This window comes from Spodoptera frugiperda, chromosome 1 (assembly GCF_023101765.2).
Source record: "Spodoptera frugiperda isolate SF20-4 chromosome 1, AGI-APGP_CSIRO_Sfru_2.0, whole genome shotgun sequence".
NCBI classification, from domain to species: domain Eukaryota; kingdom Metazoa; phylum Arthropoda; class Insecta; order Lepidoptera; family Noctuidae; genus Spodoptera; species Spodoptera frugiperda.
The window spans coordinates 2,915,136-2,933,220 of NC_064212.1; the positions used below are offsets into that span (position 1 = coordinate 2,915,136).

Consider the following 18,085-nt stretch of genomic DNA (forward strand, 5'->3'; position numbering starts at 1 on the left):
AAAGTTATTTAAGAAACATTTTAAACTGTTTTAACATCATCGGCTATTGGTATAATTATGTGCAAGAATGCCAGTTAATAGGGCATGAGTCTATTACCATATAATGTACGAACACTTTACAAACAAAATGCTATAACTAAGACATTTTCAGATAAAAACGAATAAATCAACAACAAGGCGTTGCGCGAATTGGAAATCAAACTTGAGACCTCTTGCTCGGCAGTTGAGTTTACAACCATTTGTGTAACGATACAGTATTGTATAATAATTAGATCTCATTCTTAACTCATATCGTATTTTTTCCTATTGTAAGTGCTATCCCTACATTTAAAAACAGGCCCATCTCAGATTTAGACACACAAGACTTATTGTTCTTAGTACTTTATACCATTAAATCCAGTCAAAAACAATTCCACCTCATTCTATGTAAATTCAATTCACCGCGAATGGTCTAAGGAAAGCAATCACGCACCTCAGGAGACCAAGGGACGAAGAAAAACGTCAAATAAATAACCACTTTTAATATCTTCGTAGCAGAGTCCATTTCGCTATGAAAATATTATGGAAATTTTCCCGTCTGAGCGCAAAAGTAGTGTATGTATAAGATAGGATTTTATAAAATCCGAAAGAATGTATAAAATCCGTAAGAATGTATAAAATATTATCATGAAAACGGGAGTTTATAAAGAACCGGTGCATTCGTACAGTTTTGCATTTTTGAGGGGATTTAAACTAAGTACACTGTAATGTATTTTTAAAGTTATAGCCTCATATTTTATTTCGGATTTTCTAGGATTCCGTTTCTTATATTAAAACCGCCATTGTGCTTAGGGTAACGGCTCCAGTTACTAGACGGGTGGTTAAATAAGTAATAAGTCTTAATGAAATAAAAGATGATAACGTATAGACAGTTTTCAACGAATTGTCTATTTATTCGTCGAATTAATAAACTTGTTAACAATATAGCAAAAGTAGAATTATTTGGCAAGCAATAATTTTATGCGTTAATTTATTAAATTAAAATAAACATCACCGGTCAAAATTATAAAAAAAAAAAACGAATTAAAAAAATCATAACAAGGGTCGCAGATGAGTTCAATTGCGAGAATTCCGTTGAACTTTCTTTTTTAAACAAAGAATCTTTTTATTGTGTCTGTCTCCCAACGGTGAGACTCTTACCCTGTCTGCCATACCTGTCTCGAGGTTAAAATAACAATTACAGCGACTATTTACTTAGGACACGTTTTGTTCCAAATTTTATGCATGTTAAACATGAACCCACACTTAAGAACGACCTTATACTTAAAGGTAAGAGACGAGAAATGGTGCGTTTACCCTACTCTGGTCAAGTGTAAGAAAAAGTGAAGAAAAATTCTGAAATCCAAATATCTAGGTTTTAGGTGCGATAACCTTTTTTGGGTCTTGATAGTTTTAGCTTGGTTTTACGAGATTTTAGGGACATTTTTTTTATTCTCTCTGTATTTTTAGATTGTGTTATTCCAACCAGAATCTCTGTCAAGTTTCAAGACAAAATCAAAATTATTTATTTCCAATAGATCGGAAAGGCACTTTTGAACTTCAAAGCAAATATTATTATAATATTTAATAAATTGTCTGTCTATCAGACTGTCCTCTAGAGAAGTTACTTGCTCGTTCCAAAGGACAGATTTCTATGGAGAAGAACGAGCAAGAACCTCAATAGGTTACTCTATTTCAAATTCAATCAGGTTCACAATACAACTCTTAGATATATTGTAATAGCATTGTAAACAACCAAAATCAAAACCTTTACTTCTCAGAATTTAAACATTAAACCTCAAATTATCAATTAGCTGACACAAACCAACAAATCAACCACAATAACCTAAGCTCTATTGTTCCAACTATTACATAGCCAGAAGCATTGGAAACTACAATAATTACTATTTTGAACATCCTGTACGTAATACACACATTATTATTCCTTTGTATGACATAATTATTAAATGTACTATCAGTAGTTTACTTGGTAACATTGGAATGTAATATTCCATAGAATACACATCAAACTATACAAAACCAATATAAATTGACCTATGAATGTGCGGAAAGATCATACAAAGCGAGACCATGATAAACTGGTTTTAATAGCGCAATGTTTAGTTGTGTGTACAAATATTCGGAGTAACACACCAGCAGGTTAAGCTACCCTAAATTGGCAAATCTCTTCATTGCATTTTCGACTCTATTATTTTGTGCTAAGGTTGAGAATGTATCGTGTGTGGTTAATAATAATTCTCGCTGTGATGTGTAAGTAATACTCGAGGGTTTACGTCTGAGATGTTTTTGTGACTGGTGTCTGCAAAAAGTAGGGTTGGTTATGAGATTGTGTGTATGACTGTACTTACTTAGGGTTGGCGCAAAGATGTGAGTGGTTTATTGTCGAAACAATATGTCTAAAGTCAAAATCGAAGTATTTATTTTAATTAATCCTAAATTAGGCACTTTTGAAACGTCAAATTCGATTTTTCGTCAGTCTGTCTGTCTGTCAGTAAAGCTAGTTTCTCGTCGTCTACTAATTCTAAATAGTTAAATTAATTTATTATTTTATCTGTTACGTTATTTATTAAATGTAAATGTGTTGTTTAGAAGATTATATCTACTTGATGATTAAACTTCATAAAACTTGTCAAGAAATTATGAAAATATAATTTCATATCCAATCCAATAAAACTAATCAAACCAATTAACCAGAAACCAATAAAAAATCCCATAAAACCACCCAATTAACTCCAACCATCATAATTTAAACAGAATTTCCGTAAAACTCCTTAAGATTCATACCACAAGGCTCTGTGCCGATAATAAATTCGTAATTTATAACACCATTGACTCCAATTGTACTGTGAAGCCCCCAAAGGGCTAACAGGGGAGATAATTCAGGGTCTGGGTACATAACTAATGTGACGCATGGTCCTCAAGGGACTCTAGGGTTGCCCAAACTTTGCCCTCATGATGACTGTTACAATTTGACTTTAACGATGTTTTGAAAAGTCATTTTTGTTAGATAAGTAGACTGTTGAGGTTTATTGTGGTAGGTTTATTAGTTAAGTGCTGTGATTTTATTGAGAGATGAAATAGACAAGTAATTTTGGCTCAATTTTTACCAAATTGCGCGTATACGCGTTGTACATAGTACATAGTAAGTTTATTATTTATCTATCAGTTATAAATGAATAGAGTGTCAGACTCTCTTACTGACTAAAAACCACACCGTTCCTACTCCTGATTGACTAACCTGACTACCTGAGCCCAGGTAAAACTGCTAGGTAGTCCGCAGCTCCGGATTGACTATCACAGAATAGGAAAATTTTTAGAATCATATAAAGCGGTTGCTCATACCCTATCACAATTTGCAAAGGGAGTTAACCACTCTATTTTCCTTCCTTAATTCACGTAGAAGTCTACACCATATCGCTTAAAAACCTTACACTAAAAACGCAAATATTTCAACCAAACCATTTCATATTCAGAACCCATTTCCCATGGTAATCACGATCACCATAAACATAAATCCAAGTTTAACTTGCACAGACTCGTACAGTATCTATAAATCTACAAAACGCTGTCTGGAAAGTTTTCAAAATGTAGAAAAAGAATATATCATTCGTGTGCTATTGTTTGTATTGTGTACTGTACACGTAGTGGCAAATAAAATGGAACATGAAATACGGGCACGTCATTGGTCAAATGGTTGCGATTTTTGAGTGATTTGCCTCGAATTAGAATCGGTCGTGGAAAGTGTTATTGGACCTTTTTGGTTATTCGAAATGTTTTTATTAATAGAACAGAATTTAGATACTATTATTGGAATTTATGACGGGATATTTACCATGTTTATTTACTTTGATGAGTTAATCCGTGATCATGGCGCTTGCAACAGTACTGGAATATCGGAAACTATTACCACCCCTTCCCAATCTTCCCAATCCCTGATTTCCCAACAATCATTAAATTCCTAACCCCCAAAAAGGCAACGCACTTGTAACGCCTCTGGTGTTTCGAGTGTCCATAGGCGGCGGCGTTTGCTTACTACCAAGTGAGCCGTCTGCTCGATTGACCAGCTATAAAAATGTAGCATTAGTAAGGTCACTTTTACACCTACTCATTCGAGAATAAAAAGCGTAGCGATACAACAAAACGATTGTTTGTACTATCTCTGTACACTTTATAGCAAATAAAATGGCACACGAAATACGGGTAGGGTAAAAGACCTCTTTCGCTCGAATACCTCGCACGCCAGTGTACTTAGTAAATATACATACCATGATAAATCGCAATGTCGATCCATCATTATAAAGAACGTAAATAAGGATTGATGATTTCCACCAAAAAAAAAGAACACAACATACAAATTTTCTTGCCCAATTTTTCTTCTTGTCTTTTTTTTCATCAATTTGAATTTTTAACCTTCGCGTTGTATATTTAAGGTCGGTTTATGAATGAAGAGATGTTGTTTAAAATTGAAGTGTATTTTTTTCAGGTAAAAGTATTAATAATGGCCGTGTAAAAGTTCCCCCGTTCGTAATTTCCACGTATTAATTGGTTTTCCTTAACGTTTTCCGTTTTGGGATATTGTAAATAAAAATATTGAATAGAGAAAGAATAGCATGACGTCATCTTCTGTTGTTGGTTGTCCTTTACACATGTTTATAGTTGACGTAATCATAGGTAGATATTTAAATGTGGAAGAGCCATGCTTCGGCACGAACGGGCCGGCTCGACCGGAGTGATACCACAGCCTTACAGAAAACCGACGTGAAACAACGCTTGCGTTGTGTTTTGTTAAGTGAGTGAGGTTACCGGAGGCCCAATCTTCCCAATCCCAGATTCCCCAACAACTCTTAAATTCCTAACCTCCTAAAGGCCGGCAACGTTAATTTTGACAACCCTAACTCTTTTTGCATAGTGACGTCACTCCTCTCGTATAAGAACGTTACCTACTAAGTACACTCAGTACAGTCGTGTCAAATAGTGCACTGAGTTTAATGATTTTGTCCTTTCCTATCATCATCTATATCATATTAGCCACAAGACGTCTACTGCTGAACATAGGAAGCAACCAGAGGCCTTAGTACGAGTTTGCTTTACGTTCAACGAGAATGCGTTCGGCGCTGTGATTGGCCGGCTTCAATAAACCAACCAATCACAGCGCCAAACGCGCTCTCATTTCGATCTCATTAAACGTAAAACAAACTCGTACTAAACCCTAAGTATGACAGCATTTTATCGTCTTTCTACACACAACGTTTTTCAGATTTTCTACTTTGCTGTTTTGGTTATAAAGTTGAAAATACAATGAAACAAATTGTTAGATTGGTGTAGGTTAACGTGCGGGCTACTGTACTTGTAATTATTATGTTTGAAATGTCTCGTGGTCGCAACTGCTAACTATGAGGTCGTTGCCCGGGTCGTGTAAGTTATTAATTGAGTTTAATTTGGTCCTTGTGACAAACTAATATGTAGATATAAGTGTATATATCTTGTAAGGACTATGATTTTGAGATTTAAAGTACAATTTCTAGCAAATATAATTATTGTGCATAAGATTTGTAGCGTTACTAATGTAATGTAATGTAATGTGTAAAAGTATTAAGTTCGACAAACTTAATACTTTTACACAACCTAGTACCCAAATTAAAAGTACCCTTAACTGACGAGCATGTATGAAAAGACTAATGACTGTTGATGAAGCGGAAGAGGTATGTAAGATTCATAGCAATTCTGTTATCCCTGCCTATCCCTGTATTACTCTATATTTTACTCGACCGTACAAACATTCTCCTACTTTTAACAGCTAAAAAGGATAATATTTGTACACATTTAATGAACTAACATTCACTTATCAACACATACAAAGATGTCCATTTAAATACAAAATTATGTTACTGCCGGACACTGATATGACGTCATAGTACATATCTGTTTATCAATGTCGTCCCGATATCGAACACTAAACAATGTATTAAAATCATTATGACTTTAAAACTTATAATATAATATTTAAGACACTGTTTTGTTTTTAATACATTATAATATAATACCTTGTGACTGTGAATATTTAATTTTGATTGCTCAATATAAATCAATACATATTATGTAAAACTAGACTGACTGAGTACAGAGCTGCGGATTGCTTAGCGGGTTTACCGGGGCTCCAGCTCGAAGAGCAGGAGTAGGAACGGGGTGGTTTTCGTTTTACCCAAGGCAAGAGAAGTCATATAATGATTTTATCCCCCTTAAAAAAAGACTGACCGAACAGAGAAAACAAAGGGTAATTTAGCAAAATCCTAACTTCCTAAATTCAAACCACAGATGAGTCTGAAGTTGGAATCTGGAATTTAGACTTATTAGGATATTTAAACTTTGCGGGAAAATATTCAATTCTTAGATTATTTTTAACAAATTTAGTTTTGGTTTTGAACGATTTTGGCACTCTGGTAATGACATACAATACATTATAACAGATTGTCTGTTCTATTGATATGGTAAAAAAGTTAAAATTAAACGTAGGTAATCTCCTGCTATAGTTATAGAGTGTGTTGAGTCAGTCAGACGGTCTCAGGTATAGCACGAGACGCAAGTCTCCCTACCTACCTAAGTACCATCAAAAGGGGTGACTCCCTCGTTGCACAAAAGGGGTTAAACCCTCGCTACAGTTTGTTTTGAAGTCTGGGTGTAAAAAGTGTCTGAGTTTTTCAACTCTCTTTTAAATGAGTTCTCTACAGAATGGAAAGGTGTATCGTATCGCTTCTTCTAAAGTCTTTTTGAATAGTTATAGGCGTGTTCTTGGTTTTTATTCTTATACTTATAAATGGTTGATGATTATTCAAAAAATTAAGCTTCAATGAAGATACAAAAACTGACATCAAAAACGATAAACTAAAAATCCAAAAAATATTATTATTTATTTATGACCGATAGTTTAGAAGACTCTCTTTGTGAGAAATTGTTTAAAAATTGTAAATATCCATATTGTAATAATCGACGAGCATAATAAATCCTTGCTTGCGTTGAAAACAATAACCAATTTTAATAATACATCGATACCCTTACCCCGGTTCGAATAAACCAACCAATCAAAGCGCCGAACGCGCTTTAGTTTCGATTACTTTTAACATAAAGCACACTCGTACTAATGTACGTTCTATAACTGTAAGAAAATACTAACTGAAATTCCACATTTTGATATTAATACCAGTTCTTCATAAATCTACCAACAAGAAACTCTATTCGACTCCTATACACCTTCCTACATCAGATCCCGTACCACTAACAAAAAGAAAACAAAAACTAATAAGAAAATTAATGGACTTGCCAGACCAACTAATTAATGATTATTACGTTACGTAAGGCAGAATTCCTCGACCAATGGGTTGGGGACAAGAAAATCTTGACGACGGAACATGTCCACGCTAGACAGCCTCCCCCCGTTTCCGTGACAAGGCATTTAAGGGGGAACACGTCGCCTTATCTATGATCGTGGATAAAATGTCTATGGTACTGCGGCTTGTGTTGTGTCTGCGTTGTTTCGTGGAACAGAGCGATTTTATTATTTTGAATTTGAATTTCGAATTTCGAATTGTGTTTATACGGTGAGTTATCCTTGAGAATATTTGAATGATTTGTCATTCTAAAATAAAATTCAATTGTTTTGAATTTATCAATACAAAACATTAATGTTTTTAAATGTACTAGTGGTCGCCTAGTGGTCGAAATTCAACCATATACGATTTAATTTACAATACCACTTAACATACGTTCAAGGATAAATTTTATTTAACTCAAACTCAAACAAACTCTTTTATAAAACTCTATTCATATGAGACGTGAGAATATCATCGCAATGTCTATCGATTTTGACGTATTGTCAAATACGATCAGATACTATGCATGTGTGTGTAATGTTTTATTTATTGATTTAAGGACGCGTTCTCATAATTGATAGGTATCGAATCGCATCACTACATTGACACGACTCTCGACAATACACACATACGCACGGATAACTGCGGAAATTATGACAAAATGAACTTGATACTTTGAAAGTTTGAATATTTTCTTACTTTCTTTTTTAATATTTTTATTTTATTTAATGCGTGCGTAGACTCAAATGTTTTGTGTTATCTGTTGTTCAATTCCGTTCAGTGCCGAATTTGGGCTCGGATTATTCGATTGGTGTCATTTTCATAGTTTTCGGAAAGTAAGCGTTCGAAATCAAAAATCAAATGGTGCCAACGCAAAACTAACTTTTTACATGCTTTTATTTAGTTTCATATGTAAAGGATGTATGTATGTGTGTTTGTTTGTATGTTTCTATATAACCGACCTCTTCCAACTCGATTTTTACCCATTTTAAACGGACCGATTTCGTTCAAACTTTGTAGACTTAACAAGGACCGGTGGCAAATTAATACCTCGTAGAAATTAATCAAGGGTCAGGAATCCCTGACGTGGACACTTAACAGCCCAGATTAACCTGAAGAGATATGAATATACTATCTTAAGAAAAGTTGTTCAGCGTGATGAGCACATTTTAGCGCCATACGAAAATCGAGGATGTAGAATCCCTGACATGGACTCCAGCCCAGCCGAACCTGAAGAGATTTGAATATACTTTCAACAAAAGATATTTAGCGTGATGAGCATTTTATATGAATATACTATCTTAAGAAAAGTTGTTCAGCGTGATGAGCACATTTTAGCGCCATACGAAAATCGAGGATGTAGAATCCCTGACATGGACTCCAGCCCAGCCGAACCTGAAGAGATTTGAATATACTTTCAAGAAAAGATATTTAGCGTGATGAGCACTTTTTCGCCATATCTTTTATACTAATTATTCTCATAACAATACTAAATTTTCCGCCTACTGTTAGTATTAATATTAAAATTATTTTGTTCGGTTCATCACAAAAACATGTTTTTAAGTTTTTTTAATCTACAATGTGATAGGGGTGGGACTTCTAACCCGTTAAGGCTGAGTACTACATCTAATTTTATCGACAAAAAAAATAATATGGGGGTTGAACCCCTAATTGAAAATATTGAAAAATTGTGATTTTTTCGGTAAAAATAATTCACAAATGATTTTTTTCTCACCAAAACATTATCAAACATTTGAAAAAAGTAATGAATTAGTTAGCCAAGGTTATTAGCTACCGTTTGTCGTTTTGTTTCTACGACGCATACAACCTTTGGTATCAAAAAAAGTAAAAAAAATATTAAAATTGCCATAATTTTAAGGGGGAGGGGACCCCCGACTTTTGTCGATAAAATTAGATGTAGAACTCAGCCTTAACGGGTTAGAAGTCTCACCCCTATCACATTGTATATTTTATTATGGTTTTATATCAATGGTTTTCGGGGTCGCCAAGATAAAAAAAAAACAATTATGGTAACGAACGTGACAAGACCTGGGTGGAACAAACAAAGAAAATACATAAAATAAATTAAACATCAATTCTTTATTTTCACGATATTTGTTTGAATATGCGAGGAATGAGCCCGTAAATTCATATTTCTTGCCTGTCTTGGGTCAATTAATTCCGGAAGAAGACAATTTTTATAAAATCGAATGATGCACTCCGTATTCGATATTAGCGACCCCAAAAACCACAACAATGACACTCATGTCGAAAAATGACAATGCCAGAATCTCTATAGAGCTTTGTCCCACCAAAAAAATATAGTGTACAGACATGCCAAATGTAGCATTCTATTGCTGCTCTATTAGTGATAACTAAAAACATGATTAAAAGCCTTTAGATCTTGCGGTTTCTATATGAATCTAAGTACAAAATATTACATTTAGGTTAGGTTAATTGCAGTTATAATGGTAGAAATAATTAAATTACAATGCTATCATAGGGTGTTTAGCTATGAAAGGAAGAAATGTCATCACTCATCACCAATATCACCTTTAGTAATCCTACTTTAATTCATAATCATAACGAAACAACAATGTAAACAGAACAGACAGAGCGAATGTCAAATAATGACTTTTTGGACATAATGACACACGCACGCCAATGAGGTTTCGTTACATCTAATCACTAACGTTCAAACACGAAATCATAATTATATATGCATTCATTATAATATATATTATAAAAAAAAAAATTAACTAGCAGTATGTATTAAAACCAAATTCATATTAAAATTCGTACACATTACATTAATAAATCTTTTTTTTTATTGAATTACTCGTTTTGTTCCTTGTGCAAGCGTACTAAGAAACGCAGAGGGTCGCGATAAATACAGGAAATAGGCCTTGGGTTTTTAAAATTCTTTTTATTTCCTAATTTTTATCCGCAAGTTTATCAGAATAATAATTAAGACCTTGTTTTCAAACACGAAATCATAATTATATATGCATTCATTATAATATATATTATAAAAAAAAAATTAACTAGCAGTATGTATTAAAACCAAATTCATATTAAAATTCGTACACATTACATTAATAAATCTTTTTTTTTATTGAATTACTCGTTTTGTTCCTTGTGCAAGCGTACTAAGAAACGCAGAGGGTCGCGATAAATACAGGAAATAGGCCTTGGGTTTTTAAAATTCTTTTTATTTCCTAATTTTTATCCGCAAGTTTATCAGAATAATAATTAAGTAACCAAGGGTCTTATTTTCATTGCATAATTTTGATTAATTTACATTTTTTGTACATTGATGAAATTAAGTGGGGCAGGATCTGGCATGGTCATTTATATATTTATGTCGGCGCCATCTTGAACTTAGATTTTCACTTTATATTCGTTATAAGCGACCCCAAAAACCATGAAAATGACACCCATGATGGAAAGTTGGCAAATCTTGTCGGCGCCATCTTGGATTTTGATTTTGACTTCATATTCGCTATAAGCGACCCCAAAAACCATGAAAATGACACCCATGATGGAAAGTTGGCAAATCTTGTCGGCGCCATCTTGGATTTTGATTTTGACTTCATATTCGCTATAAGCGACCCCAAAAACCATGAAAATGACACCCATGATGGAAAGTTGGCAAATCTTGTCGGCGCCATCTTGGATTTTGATTTTGACTCCATATTCGCTATAAGCGACCCCAAAAACCACGAAAATAACACCCATGATGGAAAGTTGGCAAATCTAGTCGGCGCCATCTTGGATTTTGATTTTGACTCCATATTCGCTATAAGCGACCCCAAAAACCATGAAAATGACACCCATGTTGGAAAGTTGGCAAATCTTGTCGGCGCCATCTTGGATTTTGATTTTGACTCCATATTCGCTATAAGCGACCCCAAAAACCATGAAAATGACACCCATGTTGGAAAGTTGGCAAATCTTGTCGGCGCCATCTTGGATTTTGATTTTGACTCCATATTCGCTATAAGCGACCCCAAAAACCATGAAAATGACACCCATGTTGGAAAGTTGGCAAATCTTGTCGGCGCCATCTTGGATTTTGATTTTGACTCCATATTCGCTATAAGCGACCCCAAAAACCATGAAAATGACACCCATGGTGGAAAGTTGGCAAATCTTGTCGGCGCCATCTTGGATTTTGATTTTGACTCCATATTCGCTATAAGCGACCCCAAAAACCATGAAAATGACACCCATGATGGAAAGTTGGCAAATCTTGTCGGCGCCATCTTGGATTTTGATTTAACCTCATGTTCAAAATAATATAACGAAACATTCTATATTCATAAAGTGTTGCTCGTACAGAATGTGTAAAAAAAAACATACAAACAGCCGAACATAGTACCTCCTCCTTTTTGTGAAGTCGGTAAAAATATCAAGATTGGTTTGTGAAGTATAATATCAAATATTTTGTACTCGTACAGCGATCTTTTTCAAGGCCATTTTTTGTAACAGGCGACGCAGCGTCCACCCACGACAGCGCTCGAGCGCAGACTGAAAATTCATTTGACATTTTCTATCCAATAAATCTAAATAGTAAACAAATAAAATAACCCTTATTGCTACGCTTTAAAGTTGATGTCTGACAGCAAAATAGGAGAAAAAATTAAACGGGAACTTTTATTTATTTCCGAGACAATTTGAAATATTTTCGTAATTTTTTCCCATGGTATAATTTTTGATTATGTCTGCTTCCCCGGGATATTTTTTTGAGATTCAGAATTATGCGTGTAGTAGCAGTAAAATGTTCCTAAACTCAACCCTTTTTTGTCAATTTTGTGTGAAGAGGTAAAGAAAAATCGTGTTTGCAATAATAAAATATAACTTTTTTCACATTACAAATCAACATTTTGGAGATAAAGAAGTGATCTATCTATTGTAATTGTTAGTTATGTTCAGTTAAGTTTCTTTTGGTCGTAATATGTACTGAAAAATAGCTTATTTACGTCAGATTTGAGAACGCGTCCTTAATGTACTTTATAAGCATGATTTTTGAAAAATATTAGCGTTAGGCACTTCTCCTACACATAAACTATAAGTGTACCAAATTTTATGCTCCTACGTCCGCGCAATTTTCGTAAAAAGCGGTCCAAAGTTTTTGCATCACGTATTAATATATAGATAACTATTCGCTGTACTCAGAGTCATTTAATGGTTACTTAACCCAGTCCTTAGCAATAGTTTTCGGAACAAAATTGTTACTAAGGAATAGTTTAAGTAACCATTAAATGTCTCTGAGTGCGGCAGTATGTATTAATAAAAACCCGATTAAGATGATAATGACCTAAATTACCCTACTATCTATTATACACTATCTGTCCCAAATTATTTCCCAATTATTATTATAATATCATTAAAAAGATAACACACAACAAAACGATTTCCAAACAAGATTCTCCATTAGAATAATGTATCTACAGGTACAATAAACCTACCTACTAGGTAAGGTTTCCCTAACAAATTCATACGTAGAAGCTTCATTCGTATTACAAGGAAATGTTCCAGAATATTCCAAATATAGACACGAATGTTTCAAGCGAATAGCACTCTAAAATAAACCTAGAAACTCGTCAAACATCACACAACGTGTCACAAATCCTTGGGATCCGATATCCGACTGTCTTGAAGCTTACTGAGAGAATTTAGAACTATGTAACCGCATATGGAACTACACCTCATCGTTAAGCAATTTTCAACCTTGTACGTTAAGGAGTAAGGTTGAGAATCTATTGAACATATTTTGTTAGTTAAGAATAGCTTGATGTGTTATGATATCTATAGAATCTTTGAACTATGTAGACAACTGCACATGGAACTACACCCGATCGTTAAGCAATTTTCAACCTTGTTCCAAATAGATAAGGTTGAATTTCTGTTGAAGATGTTTTGTCAATTAGGGGTAGCTTGATGTGATGTCTCGTATCTAGTGTATCCCTTTGAGTAATGATACCAAGCATGAATGTAGATGAATTGATGCAGGCTTGGAGTAGACGTGATGAGAGATCGTGTCTAAGAAAACGCCTCCTAACTAAATTAGATGAAGATCGAGCGCAGCATCCTGTCCAGTAGAAGACATATCTGAGTGTGAGAATGTCTAACCTAAGTATACCCATATTACATCAAGAATTCATCTATACTAATATTATAAAGCTGAAGAGTTTGTTTGTTTGTTTGAACGCGCTAATCTCCGGAACTACTGGTCCGATTTGAATAATTCTTTTTGTGTTGAATATTTCATTTATCGAGGAAGGCTATAGGCTATAAAACATCACGCTATGACCAATAGGAGCCGAGAAGAGCGGGTGAAACCGCGCGGAAGTAGCTAGTTGCATATAAAATAATTGCCATTCAGTCTTTTTTTTTGAGGGGATAAAATCATTCAGTGACTTCTCCCGCCTTGAGCGAACCAAGAGGGAGTGTCAGACTCTTACTGACTAAAAATCACCCCGTTCCTACTCCTGCTTTTCGAGCCGGAGTAATGAGTGGTTATACAAAAAAAAGTTTCTTTAGGAAAGTTGTTTGTAATCATGAGTACAATCACGTGTTTAAATATCGTTCACTAATTAACAGTCACCATATAAGTACTTATACTATTCTAGATGCCATGGTTACGACAAACTGCCGTATTTAGAGACATTAAATTTTTACTTAAAATATTCCCTAAAGATTTCAAAGTCAAAGTTATTTATTTCAAATAGACCGGGAAAGCACTTTTGAACGTCAAAGCAAATATTACAATATAAAGAAAAAAAAATTGTCTGTCTGTCGGTCAGTCCTCTAGTGAAAAATTTTATTCCAAAAACGAATTAAGTAATCATTAAATGACTGAGTACGGCGGTAAGGTCTTTTCAAAGATCCGGAGCTGCGGACTACCTAGCGGGTTTACCGGGGCTCCGGCTCGAAAAGCAGGAGAAGGAACGGGGTGGTTTTTAGTCAGTAAGAGTCTGACACTCCCTCTCGCCTCGCCCAAGGCGGGAGAAGTCATTGGATGAAAAAGGTCTTTTCAGATCAAAAAATGTAAAGACCAAGGACTTATTAGTCGATGAACTTTCATAAATAATGGATGAAGTTACTCATTGAGTAAATTATGTTCTTGATCTTGAATAACTTCTGAGCTAATAATGCGTTCATCTCACGCGATAAGGGTCTTTCAATTGGTAATTTTATTACGCATTTAAATAAATAAATAATTAGTTTCATTGTTTTTATTATACCAGTAATATACTGGTATTGTGAACCATGTAAGAGTAACTATGGAGTTTCTTGATAATTCTTCTTCATAGGATCTTAGAAAGAGTAGATATGATCACTAAACAACGGAGAAATCGTCAAAAATAATTTTCATTCTAGTGAATTTTTCGAGTTTAGATAAAAAGAACTTATTATTCTTTTTGTTTAACTGAACGTATTCAATTATTATGTTATCGCGCTGCTACTGGCTACGGCGATGTCATACGTCGTGTGTTGCGGAATGCTGTTCATGAATATGAGCCTCTAGTATGGCTTGAAACTAGTCGAGTTCCTCGTCAAACAGTTACATGAGTAAGCCGATAACATAATAATTAATTTAGTATATCTCATGAAAGTTACAATAAAATTAAAGCGTATTTAATGGTAACGAGAATAAACGGACCACATAACAAATAATTTTCTTATGTCGTAACACCACAAACCAAACTATAAAGACTTTATTCAATACATTTTTTTTTTCAATCAACCATCTCATTTCAAATTTCGAATCAATAGCGCGGGAAAGTAGTTTGAATAAAAAATGAGTCTCTTTCTTTTTTTTCTTAATTTTGTTTTGTGTTATTAGTTTGCTCCCAAACATTACGTTGGAAAGTTTAATATTTTTGCTTTTTTTTATTAAAATAGAGGTTTGCGTGAATCGTGAGCGTGACGTGTGCGTGTCGTTACGCATCGATTGCGTACTAGCGACGTGTAATTGCTATTTACCACGTAGATATACTATAATACGAAATGAGGTTGTTCTTGTTACCCATAAGTTTTAACCTCGTTTGTAAGCAAAGGGAATAATTATAAAAAAATACTATATTTGAAAATGGAACGTTGTATTCTTGCTAGGATTTTGCTACGAGTTTTTTTAATTAAATTTAATTATCTTTTTTTATTCTGATTATACAATAATGTCCAATTTTCATTTATATCTATTTTACTTATTATTATCTTAAATACTAGAATTAATTATTACGCCTTTTTTCTTAGAAATATGTATATCTTGTATTATACACCATCTTCTGAGCACTAAATAATTTTATTGGCATCTCTTCAACATACGTGTTTGACTATAATTAGAGAGAAATGTACTAAAAACGGATTTTTACGCCAAACAGAATTGGAATATAGCCAACTTCATCATGTGGACACAAAGCACATCAAAATACCCTTATCTTCACAAATCCTTTGATCAAAGTCAAAGTCAAAAGTCAAAATTATTTATTTCAATTAGACCAGGAAGGCACTTTTGAACGTCAAAGCAAATATAATAACATTAATAACGTCAGTCTGTCGGTCAGTCCTCTAGTGAAGCTATTTGCTCGTTCCAAAGTGTAGATTCCTATGGAGAAGAACGAGCAAGAAACTCCATAGGTTACTCTTTTCCAATCAGATTCACAATACAATTCATGGTTACATTGTTTCGATTGCTTCAACTATGTGAGAACAATGTAAAACTAATATTTAGTCAAAGTGATAGAAAAAGAAAATAACCCTGAGGACAACAATCTTCAATCAAATTCTATTCGATCAAATTCTAACTTTATTGCCAATTAATAAGGTTGTTAATCAATTAAAGAGATTGGGATAACTTGATGTGCGTCTACGTAAATGAAGTCATAGAAGAATTTAGGGAACAGTGAGTAAAGTTCCCTAAGAAAAGGAGAATCCTCCGACCAGGCGAGGTGATCATGCCTGGCGGGCTTTGCATGTATTTTGCATTTGCATGTAAACTTCAAATGTGCGATGTAGGATTTTATGACGTCATCCGTTGATTTGCTCGTCGATAGTCTATATGCGACTTCTGTCATCTGTCACTTGTCATGTGAACTCATGTGTCACAGGAACATGATGAGAGCAGATGCGTTCATCATTAGATCATTTTCTATTTGTAAATATTGGAACATTGATGATATGGGGCCGTTCAAGTATTACGTAAGCAGATTTATTGCAATTATTTACCCCCATCCCCCTTGTCAGCAAAAGTAAGCAAAGCTCTTACCCCCTCCCCCCATGCTTACGTAAACATTTGTCAATTAATGTATTGTTTTTTTAATTTTATAATGTTATAATTATAATTTGAAAAATAAGAAAATAGATTTAGGATAGAGATTATATTTTACTGAAACGGTATTCAACATAGAGTAAAGGACAAAAATATTATATCTTACTAACATAACAAACTTATTTTAAATTTTTGGTACATATATTAAATTCAAATTAACAGTCTTCAGTCCATGAAACCCGAATCCATGATTCTAAGTTTTCGATGACATTGGATTGCTTCGATTGCTGCTCAGTGTTGTGAGTCTGCTCGCTTTCATCCGATTTTGGAATGTCTACGTCATTCTCATCGAGCCATTCAACATCATGGTGCTCTAAATTTTGAATAATGCACATCAGTTCATTAGCACGACGAGCAGCGACTCTTACAGGTCTAACTTTCCTATCAGTGTGCGTGTTTACTTTCTTATGGATCTTTTCGATGTGACGATTTAGTGACTTGACGGAAGCATGATAAAGACCACACGTTTTGCATGTTCGACTTGATAGCCTCAATTGTACCGTCGGACAAAAATAATCGTATGGCATTTGCAGGAAATCTTTGAGTGAAGCACTTAAGCGTAGAGCTAAATTGACTGGAAGATTAAGAAATTGCCCTCCTTCATCTAAAACCAAGTCATCAACTGTTTGTTTTACTTTTACAGGTGGTGGAAGAAACCTGTTGTCTAGTAATCTAAATAGTCCACTTCTTGGACGACAGCATTCTGTATTTCTACATTTTACAATTTGGAGCAAGTATTGGCTTTCACGCACATGTTCTGAATACCATTTAATGTCTGGAAAATCAGGAAGATCTTGTTCACCTGCCCCAACATATTTTGCATTAACATTATAGCCATCAATTTCCATTGAACTCCATACTTCAGCTAATACTTTTCCTGCAAATTCGAAATTAGATCTTTCTAAATGTTCATCAATTGTAACGCCACTTTCATCCAAATGAGACCCAAAATGGTCATGAGGCAATATTAAACCAGCCAGTTCCCGACTAAGAGGAGCCATTCTGCGCTCTACTCTGTTATACGCACTTCTTCCGGGAGCATTGGTAGCTAAAAACAATGCATCGAGATCATGTCGCTTAAAGTGTTGTATAGCAAACCCTATGACTTTTTGATAACGCGGATTTTCATCTGGCCCTCCATCAACCGTCATGATTACCACTGGTTTTACTAGTCCATGGTCAGTTTTAGCTAATGGTCGAAACTCTTCAAGTTCGAGAAGCGTCTCGAAATCCTGAGCATGAGTATTAGCAGTAGATGAACTATGCTTTCCACTTCGAATAGCGATGTATGTTGGTCCAGAATATCCAACGGCTTGCGGTTGTCCTAGCATATTGGAAGTGA

General features: G+C 34.4%; 1 protein-coding gene and 1 long non-coding RNA gene across 2 annotated transcripts in view; both read right to left on the reverse strand.

Moving 5' to 3' along the window:
• The window catches only part of LOC118273271 (uncharacterized), a 145,331-nt gene that overhangs the window by 12,601 nt on the left and 114,645 nt on the right, over positions 1-18,085 (reverse strand). The gene's annotated exons all lie outside the window — the stretch shown is intronic.
• LOC126911150 (uncharacterized) lies at positions 9,492-10,665 on the reverse strand. The gene is made up of 2 exons (XR_007705700.1): positions 10,452-10,665; positions 9,492-10,165 (listed from the first exon to the last, which is right to left on the reverse strand). It is a non-coding gene; the product is annotated as an uncharacterized LOC126911150 (long non-coding RNA).